Source organism: Sciurus carolinensis, chromosome 4 (assembly GCF_902686445.1).
Source record: "Sciurus carolinensis chromosome 4, mSciCar1.2, whole genome shotgun sequence".
Lineage (NCBI taxonomy): Eukaryota > Metazoa > Chordata > Mammalia > Rodentia > Sciuridae > Sciurus > Sciurus carolinensis.
In genome coordinates, this window is record NC_062216.1 from 150,449,657 (window position 1) to 150,470,540 (window position 20,884).

Consider the following 20,884-nt stretch of genomic DNA (forward strand, 5'->3'; position numbering starts at 1 on the left):
CTGTATTCTCCTCTCCCAATTTTTAATTTCCTAGAACTTTAAAGCTTGCAACCATTATTCAGATTGTAGTTTAATTCCTTTATTTTACCAAAGAAGACATTCAGACCCAGAGACCTTAAGAGAGGTGCATGTGGGTGCACACACACATGTACACACACACACACCCCAGCAAATCAACCACAGAGTTGGTATTCAAACAGATCTTTGTATCTTACATTTAGTATTTATAAAAGCTGCACACGTCTACCCTCTGTTAAAATTGTCAATACTCTCTCTGGCTCCAGTTCTCTTCACATCACATTTTTCTTCCTCCAACATTCAGAAACCAGGCCATTGGAATGCCATGACGGAACACTGGGAGTTCTTGGCTCTCTCTGCTCCACTTTGAAGAATCAGCCTCTCTTCTAGGTTTCATGATGCCTTAATCCACATTAGTTTTGCATTACTTTTAATTTCTCAATGTTTCCAATTGTTTGCTGTTTTAAAATCCCAAATTCCCTTCCACACTGTGTGACGATCTCATATCTGCCTCAGCCAGATGTGACTCACACACAGCTGTGGCTACCCCAGTGACTGCCCACCCTTATGTCCTCACCAGTGGAACCTAGTCTTGTTTTTGCCCACTCTTGGGCATAAAGGCATAGTTCATGCCTTACTTTCTGATTTTTGTATGAGTTGCTTTTAGCTCATCAGACACAGCCATGAGGGCTGATTTGTGCTTCAGTGAAAGAGAGTAATTACATTCTACTTGAGGTGGGTGATTGATTGACTGACTTGGAGTACCTTAATATTATATCTGTCTCCCCACCCCCTTTGGTTCTCTGCAGGTTTTGAAACAAGTAACGAGCCCCAAATGGCACACTTTGCATATTTTTATTTTTTGTTTTACTTATCGTATCAGTCTTCTTTTTCACTAAGTTGTACTTTGTCTGAAAGGAAGAACATGTTCTTTGTTCCTTCATTTTCTGCTTGTCTATACATAAAAATGACACTGCAGTAGCTGTTTCACTTCTACACGTGCATGTTTTCCTTGTCCTCACATCTTTGCATATTTTTAATTTTTCCCCGTTTTCCCTCGATGTGGCTTGAGTTTGTCATCTCACTTTGTATAAGGAATGATGGTCGCTGTTGCTGGAGTAGCCTCCAAGTCCTGTCATCCCAAACGGCTAAATATAATATGTCAGCTAAAGTCATGGAACAAAGTGGGAAGAGCCCTTCCGCCCCTTCCCCAGCTCTGATCCAGGGTGGCTGGATCAGCCAAGCATTGTCACAGAAAACAGGGCTCTCTTGAATAGGCATTTAGTGAGCCATAAAAATAAAACTGCTTTTATAGACAACTCTGACTTTGAACTCCATTCTTTACTTATGGAAACTGACTTGCCCTAGAGCAGGAGCACATTTTGTGATGGATTACTGTACTTCTGCGGCATTGCCTCCATTAGATGGAGAAAGAAGACAATGTCAAGCCAGAGTCTCTATGAGAGCAAAGGAAATACCCACCTCCCCAGCTACTGCCTCCTTCTAAGCATAAATACCCCCCAAGGAGCCCTTCTATGGTGGAGACTTTTTTTTTGTTTTTTGCTAGTTAAACCATCATAGAACTTAATAAAATTTCCCAGATTGTCCCAGTTTCCAGCAGTGTTAAGATAAATTTTTATTTTATTTAATTTATATTTTGCTAAATGATTTTTCCTTTCTCTTGGTTTGGTATCCCTTTTCCTGTTTAGTTTTAGTCCAGAGTGCTGCTGTGATCTCCAACATTCAGGAAAATATTTTCCATGTTGCTTCTACCCAGAGAAGTGGTTTAATTTCCCAGTTTAACATCCCTTCTGCCATCTTGGTGAACTTGACTCTTTTGGGGTTTTTGAGCATAGCTTCTTTCTCTATTCTTTTGGGTAGTGGTCATTAATCCTGTATTTGGTCAGAAAGTGTGTTTGTACTTTGCACATTTGATTAGGTTATGTTTTCAATTATCCGTAGTACTAAGGCATCGAGAGAGTGAGTTAACGGAAACCAATAAAAATATCTAGTCAGTAGTTTCAACCTCCATCCCAGTCTCTTTTGCTAGAACTACTGTCAGGAAAATCAGCTGCTTCCCTATTCTATCTTCCTTGTCCTTCACATGATAAGGATGTTAATGAGCAAGAAAGTGACTAAAAGATGTCAAGTGTGACAAGAATAAGGGAATGGCACATCCTTGAATGTCTGGAGGGGCTCCCTAGAGCCAATCTCTAAATACTAAGAGATTTTGTGAGCTAAGTCCTTATGGGGAAATTATTGGTAGACCGAAATCAGCTATGGTGTCAACATTTGCATCACAGATATTGGCAAATGCTACAAGTTATTAGGCTTTTTGTTTTTCCTGAATAGCTGGTTTAACAACATAGCACTGGTGTAGGTATTATGTTCTCAATTATTCAGACCCAACTAACATAAGATCAATTTATTTGTGTCCTCCTTTGTACCAAGCCTCATGCTTAGAATAGACTAGAAATGCACAATTTGAGGAATACATTTTTTATAATAGCGTTTGTCTTGTTTTGGGCTACATTACCTTCTATTGATGGACCAGGTTATCTTGATTCAGTTGTCCTTTCCTTGTTACTCAGTAGTTATCTGTAGATACCTTTTCAAGGTTTTCACTGGGGAAGAACTGGATGTTCTCAAAGTCATGACCAGTGCTCACAATTCCTACCTCTAATGGATCAGGGTCTCTCTTTTTGCTTTTAGCTGTATTCATTCATTCCATTTTTTCCTTTCTCCTTTCCTCCCTCCCTTCCTTTACACCTGCTTTCCTTCCTCCCTTTCTCCTTTCTGGCAACATTTATTGGGTGCCTACTATATAACTCAACAGAAATACAAAGAAGAGTACTCTTACTTTAAGGGAGCTCTTATACCTTATGGGAAGAGATGGAGAGGAGAGGGACTCACATTTATTAAACAACCTGATATGTCCCATGCCCTGAAAAACCATGCCATTTAATCCTCAAAGTAACTTGGCGAGTATTTTTTACCCTCACTTATTGAAAATAAAAATGAAGCTTGGAGACATAAAATATTATGCCGATAAGTAAGGTACTCATGATTCCATCCCAGCTTCTGCATCTCAAGGTACCATGTTGAATAGGAGGTGTGCCTATAAGAATACTACCTTGCAGAATACAGTGGTGATGGCAATAATAATTACTTTGTAGACTCAGTGCCATCAACTTGCCTTGAAGGTTAGAGAAGTGAAGGCTTCAGAGGAAGGGACCTTGTGTCTGAGTGTGAATAGGCTGAAAGGAGTCTTCAGACCCATTCAGTAAGAAAGATCGTTTGGCTATAGAGTTGAAGAAGAAGGTAGAGGAGAGCCTTGTGGGAGGTGCTGTGTGGGCAAGTTGGGGCAGATCTTGCAGACCCTGCTGAAAATCTTGGAATTTATCTTGGGGATGATGTGGATCTGATATAAAGCTTGTAAATGAGAGAGTAACTGAACTAGGTGTGTGTTTTCTATCACTGGAAGCCCTTTGGAAAATGGCTTGGGACCAAGCATGGGTGGAGCTAAGGAGACTAGCTAGGTGGGAAGCATGTGGGAAGTGGGTAGGGTGCTTGTGCCGAGAGTAGGGAAGGCCATACAGGTGCTCACTCCTCTTGTCTGCAGGCTCAGATTTGCCCTGGAGTTTGGAGCTGTGGGTCTCACAGATGTATACTTCCTTTTGAAGACAGGCGCCCTCTTTGGGCAATTTGAGGTCACTAGCACAGATTCCATGATAAGGAAACCAGGAAATGGTGCTACAGTGGGCACAACCCTGAACTAGGAACTGGAAAATGCGGGGTCCGTTTCTGGTTGTCTCACCTTAGGCCAAACATTGAATCTTTTAGGGCCTCAGTTATGGGATCTATAAAAATAAGAGCTGGGGAGCCTTCCTGCCTTTTGATCCCTTCCATGGAGTTACCTCAACTGCCCATATAGGACAGCACACTAGGGTAGGAGTAGGCAGATGAGACCAAGCTCCACGTTTCTATGGAGTCTTATTTTGACTTAAATTGTGGTATAGATTTTACCTCCATACCATAATAGGTTTTCACTTATTTTGAAAAAATAGTAACTCCCTCCTTAACTCCAAACTGTTTCACAGCCAGGATCAACTGATTTCTTTTTTGTCCTGTTTAGAAAAAAATTTGTGTTTCCTCCTGGCTATGGGTCTTTGAGTACTACCCTGTAATCAAAGTTTGGACTTGGGTTTTGAGATCTTGGTTGCAGTGGAGAAACAGGAATCTGATGTGTGCTGGCCATTATCATAACCACTCTTTGGATTAATTTTCATCAGAAAGGGACCTAGAGGGCTGTCTTTGCTTCCTGTTTTCTGGTCAATATAACTGTGGGCAAAAGATATGTTTTTGCAACTGATTTTTTCCATTTGCATAGTTTATTCTCATTTCTGATGGATCTTCAAAGGACAGGGACACCATAGAGCTTCATTTTCATCTGTCAAGCAATTAATTTTAAAAAGTCAAGAAAGCAAAAAATCTGAAATGTATTAAGGAAATTCTTACATGCTTTGGTAAAGTTAAAAGAATATTGGAGTGTAATGATCTTGCCTCAATGTAGCCATCTTTTGTATTTGGACTTTCTTGGATCTGTTGGTTTTTTAGGTTGCCCAGGTGGGTCTAGAACTCTTGGGCTCAATTGATCCTTCCACCTCAGCTTCCTGAGTAGCTGGGACTACACGCATGTGCCACTAGGTCCTGCAGGTCTTGACTTTCTCTTGTTTCCTTTCTTGCCATGTGACCTTTCTCCCACCACATACTCACTTCCCCCTTTTGCCATGAGGTCCTCATAAGAAGCTGAGCAGATGCTCAGACCATACTCTTGGACTTTCCAGAACTGTGAGCTGAGTAAACCTCTTTTCTTTATAAATAACCTATGCTTAGGTATTCTGTTATTGAAATAGAAAACAGACTAATGCAATAGACATGGAAGAGCGGGGAGGTATGAGATATCATAGGTACATCATTGAGCCTATTCATGGCTAAAAACTCGCCAAAGAGGTGGTTTGAAGCTGTGTTGGGTAGGCCATGGGACTCATAATGTTTAAGACATGACAAGGAGGCAGCCATTCTATAATTGACCAACTCGGGCTTCCACAGGACTGGTGAAAGCTAGAACCTTTGGTAATGTCAGGTGCTGCACTTGACCTCGTTGAATGTTCCCACAAACCACTGAAGTCTCTGCTTTGTAGATAAGGGGACTGAAGGTTAGACCTATTCCATGATTTAAAAGGGTGAGCTGAAGTTTGAAGTCAAACCAGTCTGACTCCAAAACCCATGGTTTTATTCAGTCTTCTATCCATTTTCTCAAAAAGCTTAGAAATGATAAGCTCTGAGGCCTGCAGTCAGTATGTACCCCAGTATTGTACCCTAGTCATATGCAGTTAGTATTAAGTCACATGGTTAATATTAAGAGGCCTAGATTCTGTCTGCCAAATTTATAATTATGGCATTATGAGCACTTTGATTTTAGAAATAATACAAGATCTGCCCAAAGGCCAAGTATTCAGTTTGGAAGACTCTCTTACAGCTGAATCCTTTTCCTCCCATCTTATTTCCTTTCCAACTTTTACCTGTGTATCCAGAGCCATCAACTCTTCCCTGTCACTCTTTTCTCTTCTTTGGAAGAGAAACACATTTTATAAAATGTGTATCAGTCAGAATAGGTTAGGCTATGCTGCAGAACAAACAGCCCCAAGCACTTGATGACTTATAACAACAAAGGTTTATATCTTAAAATAACAAAGATTCTTATATCCATACATGTCTCTCATGTGTTACCAGCAAGATCTCTTCTTAGTCACTCAAGAACATAAAATGGCTGGGCACAGTGGCACACGCCTGTAAATCCTGTAATCCCAGCAGCTTGGGAGGCTGTGACAGGGAGATCATGAGTTCAAAGTCATCCTTGGTAACTTAGTGAGGCCCTAAGTTTTATTTTTTTAATATAAAAAAGAGCTGGGTATGTGGTTTAGTGGTTCAGCACCCCTGGGTTCAATCCCTGATAACCAGCCTCCCCCAAAATGAACATAGGCTGATTAAGCAGCTACCTCCAAGTCTGGGATACTAAGCCAATGGGAAAAGAAAAGCCAGAGGATCTCCCACCAGCGTTCAGACGCCCCCTCACTATCCCCAATTCACTGGCTGGCGTACTATAAAATGGCACCATCCAACCATGAGGGGCTAGGCCACGCAACCCTCCCTTGTGCCCAGGAGGAGAAAAACAAATATTTGGTGAGTGGCAGAAATCCCCACCACCTATACCATGCCATATATTCTCGCTCCCTTCTTTTTTCTTCCCTAACTTGGCTAATCTGATCTCAGGTAAACTGTGCAGGACCACACATAGCCTCTTTAACTCTAACCCTACTTGTCTTCCAAAGTTTTTTCAAGTACTGCAACAAACTGTCTTTCCATCATGTGAGTCACTGGTGAGCCAAAAGGAAAGATCCTGTCTTGCAGTGAAATTGTGTGTATTCAAGAGCTGATCTTCTAACCTCAAAAGCTTCTGAAACCACCAAAAGTTCCTTCTGATCTCCACAAACATCTCTCTGAGCTCTCTTATCCTGCTGAAATTAAACCTGTCTTCCCTCCAGTGTCAATATTCAAGATAAATAAATGATGTTCACATTCACTGCTGGTTAGTGTTTTGCTTAATTGGCAATGTCGTGACTAGTACCATTTTCTTCCAATTTTCAATCAAACAGGAAACCTTTTTTAGGCACAAATTAAATGAACTTTCATGTGATAAATTGATTCCTGATCACCAATTTTAATTTGCTTCTCAGAGAGTCTGTATTTTAAATTCTAGATAACTGATTTATAAACCCTGTTTTGGAATACACTCTACTTTTTGGGGTCTTTTTCTATAGCAAATTTCTGTATAATCAGATTAACAGAATAAGTGTGGAATTTTAATGAATAATTATCCTCTACTTTATTCTTGGGTTGCTATCTTTGAAAAAAAGTTACAACACAATATCTACTTAATTTACAACTTTACTGAACACAATTCAAGTTGCTCTTTCATTCCACATTTTGTTTTCTACATTAACCCAGATTAGAAACAGCATTATTCACACCTCCTTCTTCATATTTATTTCTTTCAATTATTTAGTTACACATTCATCCATTTATTTTCTCAGTAACTCAACAAATAATTACTAAACATCTACTAATGCCATGCACAAGACAGGGTCCTGGAGAAAGTAAAAAAAAAAAAAAAAAAATCACTGAATTGCCTGGCAGGAGATTCTGTGTAGCAGGGAGACACGGTGGAAGCAATTTTAGATAGTATTCTCCCTTATCTTTGTAGGATACATCCCAAGACCCCCCCCCCCCAGTAGATGCCTGAAACTGTGCTGAATGCTATATATACTATGTTATTTTTCCCACATATACATACCTATCATAGTTTAATTTATAGTCATGGTATGAAATTAACAACTAATAAAACATTTAAAATTTATAGTAGAGTGCTTGCCTACCATGCAAAAAAAAAAAAAAAGAAAAAAGAAAAAAGAAAAAAGAAAGCCCTGTTTGATCACCAGCAATACACACACAGAGTCCAGAAAATAATTTAGGAATTGTTATTTCTTAAATTTTCTATTTAATATTTTCAGATGGCAGACCAGTGAAACTGAGAAAAGTGAAACTTTAGATAAGGGAGAATCACTGTACAATAACATGAAGGCTACAATGGAGGTACAGTCAGCTCTTTATATCTGTGGGTTCTGAATCTATGCTTCCAACAATTACAGATAAAAAATATTAATTTTTTTTTTTTTGGTAGCAGGAATTGAACCCAGGTATGCTTAACCACTGAGCCACATCCCCAGCCCTTTTTATATTTTTTATTTAGAGACAAGTTCTCCCTAAGTTGCTTAGGGCTTCACTAAGTTGCTGAGGCTGGCTTTGAACTTGCGATCCTCCTGCCTCAGCTTCCCCGAGCTGCTGGGATTACAAAGCCACCATGCCTGGCTTTGTCATTATTTCTAAACAGTACAGTATAACAACTATTTCCATAGCATTTACATTGTGTTAGGTATGACAAGTAATCTAAAGATGATTTAAGGCATACAGGAGGGTTATATAAGTTATGTGCAAATACTAGGGCATTTTACTTGAGGGACTTGAGCATGTGAGGACTTGGGCATCCATGGGGGGTCCTGTGACCAGTTCCCCTCAGACACCGAGGGAAAATCATATGCCCATAGAGCAGTGGTCACAGAGAAGAAGTACCTGGGTCTGCTTGAGGAAGTCAAGGAGGGCATCAGAGTGGAGGCAGCCAGAAGGAAGTGGCCAACAAGCTGGCAGGGTGGGGGATGGAGAGTGGCTAGGGGCGGACAGAGCACTTTGCCTCCCTTTCAGAAGAGTTCATATTTTACCTGGGAAGTGAGGGAGCCATTGAAGTTTTAGAGCTCAAGAGTGACAGCATCAGATTTGGTGGCAAGGTGGAAGCTGTTCTGGAGGAACATGATCCTAGATCTAGATCCTAGATCAGGGTTCTTACCTGGATCCCTGGATCTGCAAAGGATTCATGGACAGAGTGCTTGGGATCTATAAGCTCAAATAGGAAAAAAAATTATATTGTCATTGTCACTATCCTGTAACTGAAATTTAGTATTTCCTTCAAATGAATCTGGGCAACAGGTCACAGTGGAATTAGCAGAAAATGTGAATCTATCACCTATACAAATCTGGTATTTTGGTATCGTTATAGCTGTCGAAGATATCTCAAAATGTCTGACACTTTTACAGAACTTAATATAGATATTAGATTGTCTACATCTTGTTATTTGATGAATTCACAAAAAAGCACGTCTACTACTGTCACAGCTTTAAAAATAATTCGATAATTACATTTTAATATAATTCATCTTTTGTACCTTATTTTATAATTTGAGCACCTCATTGTGAGAGGGGTTCCATAGTTTTGGAAGTACTGCCAAAGGGGTCAACAAAAGTGAACAACTCATGCACCAGAAGAAGGTTATTAGTGAGGAGGTCTCTGCAGTTTGAGACGGTGATGGGGAGGATGAAGGCGAGGAGGAATTTGTGGGAGATTCTGGAGACAATGAACTTGTTGATGGATCAGGGACATGAGGCAGAGGGAGCGGTTCATGTGTACCCCACTTCCCCATCAGATTTCTGGCTGGAACAGTGTTCTTCCTATGCTTATTACATCTGTTCCTTTTTTCCCATTGCTATCATTTACCTCTTAAACTTTTATGTAAGTAAAACACGTAGTGTGGTTTCAAAAATTAACTATCGGGCTGGGGATATAACTCAGTTGGTAGAGTGCTTGTCTCGCAAGCTCAAGGCCCTGGGTTCAACTCCCAGCACCAAAAAAAAAAAAAAAAAAATGTATCATGGAATGACGTCCTGAAAAGTAAACATCCCTGCTCCTCTCCTCTCTGCCCACATGTCTCCACTTTTTTGAACTCTTTGGCATTCCCTTCTGTAGCCAGAATGCAAATTCTGTGCAGGCAGCCCCTTGTAATCCATAACCCCCACTGTATTTTTCACAGTAGGTGTTGAATAAATGACTATTGGATAGACTTGAGGTTCCAAGGACACTTCCTGTTTGAGGTCCCTGTGTACATCAATTATCAGTATACATACTCTAGTAACACAAGTTCCACCAACCTGGCAATCAGGAAAACTGTTCTCTGACCTAAATCCCCATGTTTTTTGTCATTTGCTGTCTCATAAAGTAATACAGTTGCAAACAAAAATTTCATTTTCATGGGCTTCCTGTATTTTTTTTTTTTTTAATGAAAGTGAGTTCAGTGTGATGGGGAATTAAATAATGCTATGTGATCTTAAACCAGAAGCTGAGGAGGTGGATTTGAAATTTCCACCCGTTACTTTTAAAATTTAAAATTTTGTTTTATCTTGCTGTTGCACGTTCTTGGTTGCAGTGGTTAACGTCGGGCACTACCCACACTGTAGACTGCAGATGTGGTGTAGCTGAGCACTTGGGTTGGCTCGCTGCAATTCCTTACCATGCTCCTTGTGAGGTCCAGGAATGTATAGTTTTGTGGTCTGATGTATTTTGATGGTTGCCAGATAAAATTGATGTCTGGCACTTTTTCTAGGAAAAACACATTTAGATGTTTCCAAGCTGATTTGTAGGAACTTAGAGTTATTAGAACTTTGCGGCAAAACTTTTTCTCAAGTGGCAGAAGAAATAAAGGAACTTCAGTTTTGAGGGCTGTTAACAGCACCTTCTATGAGTGCCAAAGCTGAAAAGGTTGACAAGGTACTGGATTGTTAATATGGACTTTTCTACAAAAATAAGCAAGTATTTGGATTTTTTTCCACTGCAGGAAAATACAGTTTTATCTACCAACACAAGACTAGCCCCCAAATTTTTAGAAAAAGCCACTTTTCCCTCTTTATTTTCTAATAACATTTTTCAGTCTGGTAACAAAAGACTACTCTGGGTTGAACCTTGAGGTTTGATTGCTGTTTACAGTTCTTGCTGTTTTTTAAGGGCAGGGAGTGCAGAGTTTAGGAGAAACAGGTTTACGGAAAAGTTAACTTCCCGGCTGACACATGCAAATCACAGAACTTTCCTTCATTCATATTACAAATATTTTAAGAGCAAGTTAGAGGTTTTTATGAAGAAATGAGAGAGATTACCTGGTAATACGATGAGTTTCTTTTTCTTTAAACTTAACTTGCTTCTTCCTTAACACCACGGACTGTATGACAGGTTTTTACTTGTTGGCAATGCAGTTAAGCCTCAGGATACTGTTAGAGCAAAATGATGATTTAAAAAAGAAATGCTTTCAGAAATATGTTTCAGTGTTTAAGGGAGTAAACATTTGAGATTTGGAAGAAGTATTTAAGCTACAGACCTTCAAATTCAACTGTTTCAAAAGCCTTTACATTCAATTGGCAGTGTAATGAAGCCCAGGAAGAGAAAACTTGGATGCTTACTGAAAGGAGGTACAAAACCAAGGCGCAACACGGGACTGGAAGCGACCTGACCTTGTTTTGCATATACAAGAGCAGAAATGAATTAGCCTGGGTAGATGTTTCTAGGAACTGGTTAAGGAAGAATGAAAAAGATAGGAGCGAGAGAAAGCGTCTGCGGGAAGAGGAATCTCACTCCTGGTTTCCCTACTTGCTATTGGAGAACTGTCGAGTCGAGCTCCTGCAGGGGCTGGCTCTGGTGTCTAGGACGTGCGTCCTGACTGTCCAGAGGGAAGGGATCCCGGCGCCACTGGGCGATGCAGCCGCAGTTCTTTGTTTGTGGCGTGGCAGCTCCTCCCAGACGCGTCCGGACGCTGCTCGGGTCTCCCAAGACCTTATGTAAGACAGCGTCGGAAGCAGGGGACCGACCCACGTCGACGCGCTGGGTGTTGGAAGCGCACCAGAGGAGAGTGGTGTTGAGAGCCTACGGTGGGGTCAGCGTTTTGCTCTATTGCTAACGGGTTAACCTAACCCTTCACGTAACCCTAATTAGCCTGCCACATGTGAGACTGTGACTAGGCTCTGTGGCTTCCACTGACTGTCTCCTAACAGAGCATCCGTTTTGCAAATTCAGGGTAAAGAAAACTTTTTATTATTATTATTATTATTAACCAGTTTTTCAGTTAGCATGAAAGCAATAACGTGCTCATGGGTTTAAAATCTAGTCAGTTCAGAAGGGTACAAAGTACAGAACAAAATTGCCAAACCCTATCCTATTCTCTGAAGAGAACTGTTCCAAGTTTCTTTTTTATTCTTTCAGAATGTTTTAATGTAGTATAAGCTTCTGTTTCAATAGTTTTTTTTTTTTTAAGCACACACAAGTAGTAAATGCACTATACATTCTGCTCTGCAGTTTGCTTTTTAAATTGACTATTTTGGATCTCTTTGTATACAGATATATAGATCTGTATATACAGATGTATATCTAGCTATATACATAAATATGCACATGTATATATAGATCTGTGTATAGCTATATGTATAAAGATATGCATATATGCATACATATAACTTAAAGCTATCCCTCATTCTTTTCAATAACTTCAAGTGGTATGAATGCATCATTATTGAATCAATCCCCTACCAATGGACATTTAGATCATTTCCAATTTGGTATAGTCTAAACCTCTGTGCTAAGGTAACTGTGTGCGTATGGGAAAATATATGTTGAATAAATTCCTAGCAGTGGAATCTTTGGACCAAAGGGTAGGTGCGTTTAACATGTTAATAGATATTTCCAAATCACGTTCTAATTCATTATTTCAGGCTTAATTAAATCACCATCTTTCAAGTTATAAGCAACAGTTTTCCTTAAAATACTGTTAATTTTTAAACAGCATATTTAGTAATGAGATTGAATAGGCTTGTTTATTTGCTAATTAATTGCCCTCAAAGTTATATCCCTTTTCCAGAAAGGATGTCTCTGGAGTATTCAGTGTTCTGCCAGGGCCTGTGGAACTAGCCAGAAGCCTGGCTGAGGGACCAGCCTTGACAACCTCATCCCCAGAATGGCATCACTGCGGACATGCAGGGCGTTGGGGCAGACACATGGGTGGCTTCATGCCTTGCCTGTGGTTTCAAAGAACTAACACTCTTTAGAAACCCTAGGGTAGAATTGGAAAAACATTTTAATGTGTAATAATATCATCTTCAATTAGTTCTATTCAAAAAACATTAAACACAGCTAGGCTGAAAATTTCTCCTGTTCTAACACTATGTCTTCCTCCTACTCACTATCCTTTTATGCTAGTTTTCTTTTTTTCTGTCCCTCTCTGTTTCTTTTCATACCAACCATTTATTCTCTGCACCTACTCTTGATACCAATTCTAGGAAGTGATTTTGTACAACTGAAAGGTGATTTTGGAGAGGGAATTAACTTCGGCTGTGGGTATCGCCACGGTGACCTGACTCTCTTTCTAGATCTGGTTTCCAAAGGGATATTTCATCTGCCTGTGCTTCCAAAAGCTTTAATCATTCCACCTACACAGAAAATTTTATCTTCCCATTTTTTTCATTTTAATTGTTATAGATAAAAACAACTGCTTGTGAAACCAGATATCAAAACATAAATCAAATTCCCAAAAACGTGTGGTTCAAGTTGCTATTAAATTGCTTCATAAATGATTATAACAATAGCACTCCAAATTACTTTTTAGATTATAGTCAACTTTTCAGGAAGTTGACAAGTATTTATTTCCTAAATTGCCTGTTTGTCTGGAAAGTGGCCCTTTCCAAACCCAGCTCCTTCACTCTCAAAACTCATCTTAAACAGACTCAGTTACATCAAAACAGGGTCTGGTGTTAGCAAAAAGGAAAAACAAGCAAGCAAGCAAGCAAACTAAAATAAAATACATTTCCCATTTAAGGTCTGAATCTCTGTGGCTTTGTAAACTACTTCATCATCACGCACAGATTTATGCCTTAAAATAAAGAAAATAAATCAATAGGCATAGGAAGCCTGCTTTTGCAAAGCTCTTAATTTCAAACCAGTGTTTCCATTAATGATTTAGAAGCCAGCAGGAAAAGAGAGAAAGGTGAATGTGTTGTTGTATGGTGTTGTCCCTAAATAGCATGTTCCTCACAACTGGCCGGAAGCACCTGGGGGATTATTTGCTTTAGAAATTTGAGATAATTTTTTTTGAATAAGTGAAAGATTAAATGATTTCTGAATTCCAGTACCTTTAACATTAAAAAAATCTGAATTCTGATGCTAATGAATTCAAGTTAATAATGATAATAATGTAAGTTAAGTAAAATACATATAATGTCAAGATAGGAAATTGAAATTGGACATTTTAACTTTAACTCTGAATCTGCTTTTCTCACTTTGACGGAGTTGACCTTCAATATTATTGTACTTTCATTTTTACAGCTCTTTACATATTCTGTAAAAAAGCTTAAAAGTGAAACAAAGATGTTTTTATCCATTAAAAATTGTACTGCCCAACTTTCTTCATATTTTAAGTTCATTAAAGACGTTAGAAGAGATTCTTTCCCCTTTAATTAATAATTTACCCATGGAGTTGGTAGGATTATTTTTTTCTATTTTTGCTTTTCACAGGAAGAAATATTTCGACTCTTTTTATTATTCTTATCTTATTCCTTTAGATATAATTCTTCTTTTCATCTTGGGGAGCTAGTATAAAATTGATTTATTGTAGAGCACTCCTGTTGTTCTAACAGCTGATAATATGAACACATATTTACCCACATTACTAGAAAGAATGCTTCCCTAGGGTTGGTAGGAGACTGGCAGCCCTTGAACACCGGAAGTTAAGGGAGAGATTTGAACTTGTATGTGATTGATCTTTGTGTCTTAAATAAGAACTAAACAAGAATTTTATGCTTATGTAATAGTACTTGAAGCAAGTTTTACTACATTTTGTTCGTATGTCAAATTGAATAATCCAGCCAGAGACCCAGGGTACCGATTCTTCTTGTCAGCAATACTTTGAAAGTAGGGATTTATTGAGACTGCTTTTATTGCCTCAGCTTTATTACTTTTGCAAAATATGTGATGGGTATTACACTTGGATTTACTAGGGTACTTAAAATCTTGTCAAAATGAAACAAGCTCTTTTGTCTGTTCGAATGTATTTGCGAGGGGGGTTGCTTTTGCTTTTGGAAGCTTATTCATTACTGAAAATAAAATATGCTCAACTTTTTCTTTTTTACAACAGTCATTTATTTTACTGATTCCAAGCCAATAGTTAGCTTTAGGAAATGCTTCACATAGTTGAACTAATTTTGTGATTTAGCTTTCTAAAAATGAGGCACATTTTCTACTTACCTCCTTTTAGATACCTGATTTACGTATTTCTGAGGATACATTGCAGTCTTTGCCCTTAGAAATTCAGTTGAAAGATCAGTTTGTTCTACCACTTTGTTGTTCAGATTTGGAATTTTGAGTGGGTTTGTTGTCAACTTTAATGTACCTTTGGAGAAATAAAAACTGAGTCTCACATTTCTTGCCTGTGTGTGCCCCTCAAGCTGGAATGCTTTTCTTTGGCCAACTGAAAGAGGAGCCTGCTCCTTCTCTCACAGATTAAATCTGGTTTCTCTCGTTTTAAATTCATTTGGTTCATGACAAAAAGAAAAGAAGTGCCCTCTTTTTTTTTTTTTTTTTCTTTTAAATTTGAAACAACCACAATCTATAGTCCTGCTGCATCTTTGGGAGCTTCAAGTATTCAGCTATTTTTGACTGTGTGTTTGGTTAGGTGATAGAGCCTGCATTCTTTCAGCATTTAATTTGTGATTATACCTTATCGTTGTCTACAGAATGACACAAACAGCCTGAGCAATCTTGCCATTTTATTTTACCTTACTTTCTTTTCATGTCTTGTGAACTGGAATAGGGTTCTTCTAGCTGTTTTCCAGCAGTGAAGAGAAGGCATGGGTAGTTGTGGGAGTTTAGGGGCGTTTGCCTCACTCTGCTGATCCCTCCCCTGCTTACTCGCAGTTCATACTTCTCAGAAACTTCCCATTTCACCCAGCACAAACACCTAGTTACGTAGTTGGACAGAATCACGAACAGGAGCATCCTTGGGACAAATATTCAGCACATTTGGATTCAATTCTTAGATTTGAGGCTGTGCTTCTTGGTTTTTCCTTGAGCTCTTACAATTTATGCCAAGTATGTTACATATATTGATCTACTCCCCCTCAGCACCATGTCTGGAGTATTGTCACTCTGTCCCTTTTTTTTGCAGATGAAGAAACTGCAAAGAGGTGGAAGTAGAGGCCATCCCTTTACTTCCTGGCAGAGGTGGGATTTGAAGCCAGGTTCTCTGATTTGGATATCTGTCTTGAGATGTGGGATCTTAAGCAGTGTTATGCAGGCCCAGTAACTGACTGGGAAGTCATTGTTACAGAGTCCTTAGGATGGGGCTCCAAGGGATGTGGGCCCAAAGCACTTGTGGATTTGATTGTTCCAAGAAAACTGCAGGGGGTTAAGGCCTCCCTGCCCTGCCCCATACTAAAGAGGAAAATTGCTTTTCCTCTTGTGGGCCTCTTTCTTGTCTGATCTGTGAAACAGAAATACTATTTTAGGTGGACGACATATCTCTCCTTTCTAGGTATGTATTTTTTAATTTAAAATAATTCTAGATCTCACAGGAAGGGGTGAAGATACCATGGAGAAGGCCTCTAGTCCCTGCACCCAGTTCCCTCCAGTGGTCGCACCACAGGTGACTGGCTCGTCACACCAGGGCACTGACTTTGGTATAAAGAATATGTACAGCTCTGGTCATTTTATCGCCTATAGATCTGGGGACCACCACCAAAGCCAGGGTGCGGGGCAGTTCTGTCACCCGTTCACAGCCACGCCATACGCCTCACCTCTGGTAACTCCTGACTCCAACTCTCAGTTTGTCCTCTGAAATCTCTCTTTTAAAAAATAACTGTTTTTAAAATTATGCAATATCTTAGTCAGAAGAGTACAGGGAAGACTGTGACTATATTTATGTAATATTACCACACAGATTGAATAATTCATGAGAATTAATAAAAGCTGCTGTCATATTTCCTTCATAGATTCATTTTAAGGCCTCTGTCCTAGCTCTGATCCTAATGACCCCCATGTTCCCCAGAGACAAACCCTCTCCCAAAGTTATAGGATACCTTCCTGTCCAGGTTTTCATCATTGACTACGCCACGAGGTGTCTATAAACACTAGATAGTGCAGCTTTGAAAGTTCAAAATTCTGCATAAATAAGTGACAGACACTCATGTGAGACCTACTATGTGATAGAGTCTATTCCTGACCTTGGGAATGTGATGGTGAATAAGGCAAAACCTGTATCCTAAATATACAGATAGACAAATAAATGTAGGTTTCTGTCACTGGGTGAACATGATAAAATAGGATGTTGTGGTTCAGGTTGGCGAGGGAGGTGGGGACCGGAGGAGGATGGCAGAGTACTGAGGAAGGACCTTGCTCAAGATACTGTTTCAAATCAAACCTCAGTGATAAGAAGGAACAGCAAGGAATGAGCTTGGTGTGTTCAAGGAAGAGGGCGATGTGGCTGCAGCATCGCGGAGACCAGGGAGGTGGCGCGGGAGGCAGAGGGAAGGGCTGGAGAGGCAGCGCTAAGGAGCTTGGATCTTATTAGGACTGCACAGGGAAGCCAATGAAAGGCTTAAGCGGGATGTGGCAAGGTTGTCACGTGGAAGATGGCATGCAAAGGGTCCAGAACGGGGTGTAGGAAGAGACCTCTTCAGTTCTCCAGGGAAGAGATCAACAGAGGATGATGGGTACTGCTGGCTATTACAGTGGAAAGCCAGGTCACCACCTTATCTTCCGGCAATTCACCTAAGATTTTCTTAGGTTGCTACCTTTAAATCCAGTTCATTCATTTAAATTGCTATGGATATCCCAATCTATAAGTACATAACTTAAAATCTATTCATTCTCTTATTAGTAGGCGTTAAAGTTTGTCTTTTTGTTCCTATACACAATTCCACCCAAAGTCTCTTTATATATAGATCCTCATGGATAGATCTGAGTTTCTCTGGGGTATACATCTGGCAAGAGAACTGCTGGGATCTTTTCAACATGTTGCTTGTCAAAAATTGTTCTCCAAGGAGGTTGTACAAATTTATAGGTCCCTAGCCGTACATGAGAATTTCCATTCCTTGCGTCCTCAACAGTTAGAATTATGATTTTAACCATTGCCATTCTGAAGGATACAAACTCATATGTTATTGTTATAATTCGCATTTCTTGAGTACTAATTACTTTTTTTTTTTGTCCCTTTGTATTTCTTTTCTGAGAATTTCTTGTTCTTATATTCTGTCCACTCTCCTATTGGACTATTTTTTTCTTATTGAGTTGTGTGAATTTAGGTATTCTGGATAACAATCTTTTGTTGGATTTTATTCTTGATATATGTCTTGGAAAAAACCTTTGTTGAAGTTTGTGAACTGAAATATTTTCTTCTAATTTTTAGCTTATCTTTCACTTTTTAAAATGATGGTTTTCATTTAAAATTTCACTGTGGTCAGATTTACCAGGGTTATTTTTAAGGTGTTTTCCTACCCTGAGGCTATAATAGTATTTCAATTTTGCTTTTCATTTTTTTAAATTGACCTAAAAAATACTTTTGCAAATGAGGTGAAGCATAGATTTTATTTTATTTTTTATTGTTTTGCTTTTCCAAGTGGAAAACTAACTGATCTGGTGCCATTTATTGAACGGTCTTATCCTTTTCCTACTGATTTTCAATTTCATCTCTGTCATGTATCAAGTCTTCCCAAAGTATGTGTCCGCGTATGGCTCTTTATTCTGTTCTGCTATTGCATTTGTCTGTCTCCATGCCTCTGCCATTCTTTTGTAATTACTATAGCTTTATGATAAGCTTGTTATCCAGTATGCTGAATCATCTATCTTTGTTCTTCCACATCATTTTGGTCATTTTTGATTCTTTACTCTTTGATATTAACTTAAGGATTAATATCATTGTCAAATGCCATCAGAGGCAAATGGATATGTTCTAATTGTATTTGAAATCTATCCGTGGATTTATTTGGGGAGACTTGTCATCTTCGAGCCTTCCCATCCCATGCATGAACATGGTACAGCCTTTCATTTTTAGATCTTTTATGTGTTTTGATCAAGATTCACTTCCTAAATGAATTTGTATTTTCTCTTTAGATCTGTTTATAAGTTCGCGAAGGTTTTTGTTGCTGTTGTTAATGGAATCTTTTTAAAAAATTATACCTTTTATCAGTTTTCTGCAGGTATACAGGATCACTATTGACTTTTGGATATTCATTTGTACCTAGCAACCTTGCTGAAGTCTTAACTAATTCTGATAGTAGGAGAGTCCTTGGCTTTTTTTTTTTTTTTAATGTTCACAGTCATATGGCTTGCACATAACTTAGTTTTCCCCCCAAATCAGCATTTAGATCATCTCTTTAAGCTCTTTCCAAACTCTTGGATCCACAATTCCATTTGGTGCTTTTGTATGTTTTATGGGTAAGAATTACACATTCATAGTACGTTGTACCGTATCTTTTTTTAAATTATTTTTTTATTTTTACAGACTGCATTTTGATTCATTATACACAAATGGGGTACATATTTTCATTTCTATGGTTGTGCACAATGTAGATTCATACCATTCCTGTAATCATACATGCACATAGTACCATATTTTAATATATTATGTGACAATCTTTATTCTTATTTCCTATTGCCTTCGTTATTGTTTTTTACTAGGATATTTTCATAAAAACTTTGATAATAAAATTTTTAAAAATATATAACGATCAAAATGAAAATCTTTAAGCGATTTGATACCCTCCATCACTTGGTGATAACTATCAGTATGTGACTGTACAACCCCTCGAGTATGTGCCTATAAACTGAGTATGTTAAAGGTTGCAAGATGCGGGCCAACAAGTGACAAGAGATAGAAAAAGAAAACTGTCACTCCTCAGTATTGGTAGCATGCAGACTTACACAAACACACACACACACAACCAGTGGTGTGTATGTTTAAAAACATTTGTTACACAATATATTTTTATGAAAGCATGCTCTTACAATCAAAAAGTCAAATCCAGGAAGTGAATCCAGTTTCTAATAGTTTCCAAGATATGGGACATGTCTATAAGAGGAATGAACGTCTCCTCTACGATAGACCCTCCAGAAAAGGGCCAGTTCGAGTGTGCGTGGTTCTAGGATGATGGCCAGGCTATTCTGCAGGTTTGTAGCCAAGTGCCCATTGCTTCTCAACTCTGGGAAGGACCCTTCTGCCTCAGAGTCCTTCATTCTAGGAGGCTCGCCTTGACACTGTGTGGGTGGTGGTGAAGGAAGGGTCGCATCAAGCCCGTGAACTGATACAACTCATAGCCAGTTTGTCACCTGGGCCTCTGCCATCTTTGCAGCTTTCTGGGTGAAACAGGAAAGGAGAAGGGCCTGTTCCTCTTGGCACGCCTCCTGAAGGGCCGGGCCTGTTGAATCTTCTGGGCCTGCTTTTTTGGGTTGCCCAAACCTCTGTGGAGTGAGGTCCAGTCAGGATGTGGTCTGAGCTGAGAGGCAGTTACAAGACTGTTTAGTTCACTGCCACCGAATCTCCTTGGTCAGAGACCAAGTCATAGCTGTTCTCCAAAGCACTGAGAGTAAACACTGCCTCCTATTTTTAGTAGTTCATTGCTTGCAAAAATAGCTCGAAATCCAGACCTTTGAGTCTCTGCAGTCTTCAGCGGAACAGACCATCCCTGTGATAACAACAACCTCATCAACAACAATAATCACCACTGATAGTTACTCAGGGTCACTGTGTGCAGGGTGTCGTGCTGAGTACTCTATGTGCATTGCCTTGTTTAATCCTCACATGGGTCGTCATTGTTATTATCCCTTTTTTTTTCAGAGGGAAAACCAAGACTCAGAAAGGTTAGGCCACCTGCCCCATGTCACAGAACCCTTCTGAGGCAGAGTCTAGGCCTGAGTCTAAGTTATCTTAGCCTGGCACCACAGTTCACAGATCGGGCCTCTTCTCTCTCCCCGCTTTCTCCATTCCATAGTGGCATTGGTGGTGGAATGTTTATTATGTGGGACCTGGTCCTGTTTCCTCAAAGAACCTTAGTTGGCAAATTGAATTCAAGTTAAATAATTAAGAAATTATGCATTTCTTACTCGTTTTAATTTTTTCTTTACAAATGATCTTGTTCTTCCTATGATGTTCCCTTTTTACATGGAAACTCAAGATATTTTTCCAACACAGTGTTATTTGGGGTAATTGCTTGACAGTTTAAAGGGCACCCAGCAACTGTGTGGCACACAGTCTCAAAATGACCAATAAAACCATCAGAATATGAGCAAGCTCCAGGGGTGGAACCAGGGCCTGACTATTCCTTGCTGATTGCT

The 20,884-nt window shown here is 39.3% G+C and overlaps 1 long non-coding RNA gene across 1 annotated transcript; it reads right to left on the reverse strand.

Moving 5' to 3' along the window:
- Positions 1 to 9,420: 9,420 nt before the first annotated feature.
- Positions 9,421 to 11,279, reverse strand: LOC124983864 (uncharacterized). The gene is made up of 3 exons (XR_007108504.1): positions 10,896 to 11,279; positions 10,678 to 10,788; positions 9,421 to 10,126 (listed from the first exon to the last, which is right to left on the reverse strand). It is a non-coding gene; the product is annotated as an uncharacterized LOC124983864 (long non-coding RNA).
- Between the last annotated feature and the right edge of the window lie 9,605 nt (positions 11,280 to 20,884).